Below are 5,932 nucleotides of genomic sequence, written 5' to 3' on the forward strand. Positions count from 1 at the left end.
TGAGGGCATCCCACACACTTCCACCAACCTTATCCATGCTGGGGTGCAACCAGGAGGGTCCTTCTGCTGGAAGGAGAGCTCATCCCACTCAACCAGGACATCCTCTACAGCATTTGAAGTAAGCCCTGAGAAAATCCCCTTCTACTCTGGAAAGAGAGAAGGAGCTTGACCTTAATTGCTGCTTAATTTTTGTATTACACTCCCATCATTCACTGCTATTGACAAGTCAGCTGTGATTAATCATACATGATTGCATCAACCAAGACACACCACAAAATAATAATTAGCAGATTAGCATATACATGTAACATTGCTCTCAGAAACACTTTACAAACATTAACTAATCAGGGTTTCTTAAACTCCCTTCACCTGTCTCTCACCTAGCCCCCTCCTTTCCATTCCTCCTCGCCTTTGCTCAGCTCTTGCTTGCTTGCAGGGATGCTCCTTTCTCCCCCACCTGCAAGAAATATTTGATTCTGCCCTTTCAAACCACATCTTTCTCCCCTCCTCGCTCCCTCATCTTCTCTTTTCTTCTTTTCACCCTCGGGCACCCTTGTTCCAATTAAAAAGCCCAGCTGGAGCAGCTGGGAGAGGCCTAAATAGCCTAATAAACAGTGAGATGTAGCAAAAGAGGTATTTGCTGCTTTATGATGAGGTGAGCAACACAGAGGAAAAGAAATATGAACGACAGAAAATAGGATAAGGCATATTTGCCTAAGAGTGAGGACAGCAGAGAGCTATGGAAAAGAAAGAATTAGGATACAAAGAAGAACTGTGCCCATTAAGGTTTGTCTTTTCTAATCAAGAAGGCTTCAGGTGTGCCAAGTTCTCTTGCTGCAAGCTGCCCACGGAGACGCAGCACCATGTGAGCCTGCAGCAAAGACCAGAAGCTGATGCTGACAGACATGTCAAATGCATGCAAATTCAATAACTCAGGTTGCATTCTCTATCACCTTCCAGATATCCACAGAATTGTAGTGAGAGGGGGATAGAATTCACTTTGTGTTCAAGAAAAAAGAAAAGGAGATTGTAAAATAAATGCCAAAGATCCAAAATAAGAGCTTTTTTGTTCAGTATGCCATTTTTTTAAACAATAACAATAGAAATAGAGAAGAATCGTTTCATTTGAATGCATTACATGCACAAAACCAAAATGCTATAATTTATTTGAGCATCAATGTTGCAGTAACCATTTGAAAGGTTCTAAGAATCAAGAAAGTGAAGGGGTCACCACGCTTTTAAAGCAAGAGGATGAGGAGCCTCTGTTGCATCAGCTCAAGCCCCCAGTGTCTCTGAGGGGATGCAGCAGTGGACCTCTCTTAGTTTCCCCCTTCGTGCTGCACTGTTTCCACACTTCCACGTGCCCTGTGGTCATACATAGGGTCCAGCACAGACTGTGTTTCTTTGCTTGTAATATAACTTGGCTTTTCCAAGGAGATTTGAGGGTTCCTGTGTGGTCCTGCAGGATGAGCAAACACCTAGGGTGAGAATTTGCTTGTGCTATGAGCTTTTGATGCTGGGTGCCTGATTGGCAGCTTTGAGGTAAAGGAGCCTTCCCAAAGCTGAGATTGAGTGGGGCCATTTTGCTTTTAACTCTCTTTCACCAGATTGCGATTTGATTTCCAGGAATAACCTAGGAATTTGACCTAGGAAACCTCCCATTTTCCCAGGGACCCATGATACTGGCTGATTACATCCCTCTCCTCTGCTCCCACCTTGTGTCAAAAGGCAGCTGTAGCTGTTCCTATGAGGCTTTGCATGCATTACAGCATTTTGGAAAGCATCTTGGAACTCATGGAGATGTTATGCAGACACACGCAAGAACAAGGAGGTATTGGGGAATAGGGAAAAAAGAAACTGTAAATTCATCGCTGTCTGCTCTAGCCGGGCAGCAGGGCAATGTACTCTGAGCCTCCAGCATATGCAGCTCTCCTCAAATCCCACTCACTTATGGAAGTGTTCCACACTGAGAGTCACCAGCCCACGATGCTGTTCTTGTCCCCTGCCTTCCCGGGTGACTCCTGCAGTAGCTGGCTGGCTCTGCTGGCATCACACATATCCCATCCAGCCGCACGCAGGTCCATAGGTGGGAGCTGGCACCAACGCAGCTCATCTGGCTCTTGTGGCTGGACAAAGCCTCCAAAGGCACGCACAGGGCAGGCAGGGACTGTACAATAGAGCAGCATCTGCCTTGTTTGCTTGCACAGTGTAGTCCTGATGGAAAACTATATGGGATGGTGCTGCTAGGAATGACTTGTGTTCTGCTGGTGGTGGGAAACAAGGGAAGCGTTGGGGTAAAACCGGCTCAGTGAATGACATGAAGCAGAGTTAATGCAGGTGTGCTTCCTCGGCTGGGGCTTTATGGAGGAGGCAAGGGACTGGAATGGTGACTCTGAGGCAGGGAAATTTGGGATTAGTGGTTCTGCCTTCCGCAGAAAACTGATTATTTGGAATTAATGTTAATAAATCTAGCTTTCTTTTCCTAGACTTACTCCCCCTTCTCCCACCCCTTACACAAAGACTCCCTGCACGCTGCTTACAGTAACCAGCACAAAACAAACCTCTTTCCTCTTCTTTGTGTCACGTATATCCAACGATACAGACCTTTTGTCCCTCTTGCCATGGCTGACATGCCAGCCAGAGCTAACGATCTTCATTTGGCAGGGATTTCCATGTGAAAGGAATGGTTTGAAGAAAGCCCATGGGCTGGAGCCAAGGTAAAAGCTCCTCACTCCCTCCAGCGAATGCTGCTTTTCCAGCGTGAAAGCTGGAGCCACTGCCCTCCGAACGGCTGTTCCCATGGATGTGCCCCAGGTTGGAGCCTGTCATCTTCACAGCAGGAGCAGGATGAGGGCTTTACAGTGGGGTGAGGATCGCCAACAGCACGAACATTGTTTCTCCATGAAGGAAAACAAACTTTGGTCCGAGGTTTCGGCCAACAACGGCTTTCTAATGCAAACATTGCTCGGTCACTTTGCCGTACAGTGTGTAAAGAGCTGTCAAATACCAGGTACCAAAGGGTGACTCGGCTTAGCAGGGAGGTGTATAATCACAGGCAGCGGCTGGAAGCTAAATCCAGGTGATCTGAAGTGAGAAGCAAGGTACATTTTTAACAGTTACCCATTGAAATGAACTGCCAAGGGGTGAAACTGGATGGGGTTTTGGGGCTTAAATTTCTCAGCTCGAGAGGAGTTGCCCTTCCCTGCATCAGAAGTTACGGCAGGGATGAAAAGCAGGCCTGAGCGAGACTTGTTGAGTTGCAAATAGCCTTGCATGGGGTGAGCACTGCAGAAGAATGAAGCTTTGTAGTGCCAGGGTTTCAGCAGGGATATTGGAAATGACCGGTGTGGGTACTGCTACCCTTTCAACTGGAGCCATCAGTCAGATCCGGAGCCTTGCCAACAGCATCCCTCAGGAGGGGAAGCAGGCAGTGGAATTGGGAAAGTCTTCACACAGCTTGTCCCTGAGCACAGGAGGAGTCACACAGGCGCAGTCAGTGACTTCACTGTGGAGCCAAAGCCCTTCCCAGTCATCTCAGCAGCAAAAAATCCCCTCTCAGTTTTCATCAGGAGTATGCCATAAGCAACACCATCAGCTTTCCTGCCTCCTCTTCAGTGCATCTTCCCTTAAAACACACGCAGAGCTGTACCCCACAAAACCCTCATCCCTAAGTTTGCCTCCAGATTTTAGGGCAAAACTGTCTGTTTTGTTGTGTTGTGGGTTTTTTTTTCCTCAGTAATTCTTACTGTTTCAGCCATCCATTCCTTAAAGGATCACAGCAGCATCCTACTTCCACGTAGAGTGAGGAAGGGGAAACTACACTTCTTCGCTCCTGCAGGCTTCACCCACTGGAGCCGAGCCATGCACACAGCACTGATTGAGAAGCTCAGGCGATGGCAGCAGCAGCAGTAGGTGGATGGCTGCTAAAATAGCCCAGCACATTGTGTGAACCATGTGGGCAGGAGCATCACCAGGCGCCACGCTGCCAAGCCACTCTCTACTGATATCCCTGGAGATGAGCTGTGCGCGGATCAGCATCAACACATGGAAGGCGCCTGTCGAGCGGGTGAGATCCTGTGATGGGATCCGTGCTGGACAGGAGGATGTCAGAGCATCACTTACTGTGTGCTGCTGTTCTCACCCCACAGCACATGGTGCCTGTCCCCTCTTGCTGGGAGCTCTCCTGATGCTGGCTGTGGTGGGCTTGGCCGGTGGCACTGCAGTGGGGCAGGAGGAGACACTGCCGCACATACCTTCTGATGCTTTCTGCTGTAACTGGGACAAGCAATGCAGCAGGAAGCGGCTTTAAGGGAAACTGCCCTTACACAGGGATTTAAAGCGCACATTACCCCTTCTTGCCCTTCTTATTTAGGGCATAGAAGTTGGCTTAAGCAATAAGCATAGGTGGCAAACGCTGTAATTGCGCTGCAGATGCGATTTATTGTTCTGTGCTCTAATTGCAATAAATATTCTCTTTGTCTGCAGGACCCGCGAGGGGAGAGGACCCCTGCAGCTCCCCGCATCCCTTCGCGCTCACCTTCGGCCTCTGCCCCGTTCAACCCTGCGGGGATGCGGGAGCAGGGGGTGCCGGACCCATCTCCCACGGCGGAGGGAAGGGACGCGCCGGGGCTCCCGCTGGCTGCCGCCACAGCGGGGCAACAGCGCCGCGCCGTGGCCGCTGGCGGCACTGCGCCGGCACGGACGGCTCGGGGAGGCGGTGCTGGGGGGGGCACCCGAGCTCCGCTTTTACAGTAAACTTCAGCACATCATGAATAGTCATCAGCAAACGGGGGCGAGCGGTCCTTTTCCCGACTCGGCAGCTGCTGAACATAGGCCTCTGAACCACCCGTTAGTGCAAGGGACATTTCTTTTCCTAACGTTAACGTTTCTATTGTTGTGTTGTCATCCCGCTTGTTTTATTGCGAATTACCGCTGAAAGGCTCTTTCCTGGAGAAAGATTCCTTTCTATAGGGGAAACTTGGTTATTGCAAGCTTTCTGTGGGCAATTACTTGGACCATCCTCAAAGCAAACGTCTGCTTGTGTGGCTGACATTGTTCTGTGCCGGTGGTCATGAACTATGGATGTTAGCTCACTGGCCCTGAAAGCATTTATAGATTACCTTTAGTATGTATAATCACTTGAACCAAGGCTTCCATGCCATCTCCTGCCAGTTGTGCGGGGTTTCTTTTGGACAAGCTAGCACAGATGAAATACCCCACACAGAAGCACTGCTAGTGCATCTCACACTCCGTGGTTTCTGCCTTCAGGACGTTTGCCAGGTAGAAGGCAATCAGGTGCAGGCACACACGGCCCACTCAGGTATAACCATCGCACGTACAAAGGCACATTTCCCTTCTGTGACCCCTAGAATCCCTGGGCCTGTTCATGGCATCCACCCAGCCTGGTACCCCCCGTTCCACCCTCCTCCTCCCCTAGCTCGCAGATAACCAGATACTCCTCGCCCTTTTAGTCCCTGTGCACCCTGTTCCCTCCACTCCATCAGCCGAGGGCTCCTTATCTCCGCGATGATCTCCTGAGCTGCCTTTTGTCTCCAACAGCTCATCGCCCTGCCCCTCACCTGCTGGATCAGCTGATGCCGCATTGGGAAGAAGAGGGAAAACTCTGGGAATAATTAAGAGCTCGGAAAGCTTTCAAGTTCAAACATAAATAAAGGGGCAGGAGGCAGGGAGAACCGCATGCTTCTTCTGATTAATTCCTTTCCTTCCCACCCCAAAGGTCGTGCGGTAAATAGAACGAAGTACAGTCCTGACAGACACAAACCTTGACTGCCTGTTTATAGATGGCGTGAGTGCCAATACTCCGGAGGGACCGTGCAAAACGAATCTGTCAGTGAACCAGAGCACATGTTACAGAGTGTGAAGGTACATGCTTCACATTAAAAACAAATCCTTCAGAACGTGCAGAATACCC

This window comes from Pezoporus wallicus, unplaced genomic scaffold (genome assembly GCF_028554395.1).
Source record: "Pezoporus wallicus isolate ANWC-B61680 ecotype Strahan unplaced genomic scaffold, APGP_CSIRO_Pwel_v1 contig_6814, whole genome shotgun sequence".
NCBI classification, from domain to species: Eukaryota; Metazoa; Chordata; class Aves; order Psittaciformes; family Psittacidae; genus Pezoporus; species Pezoporus wallicus.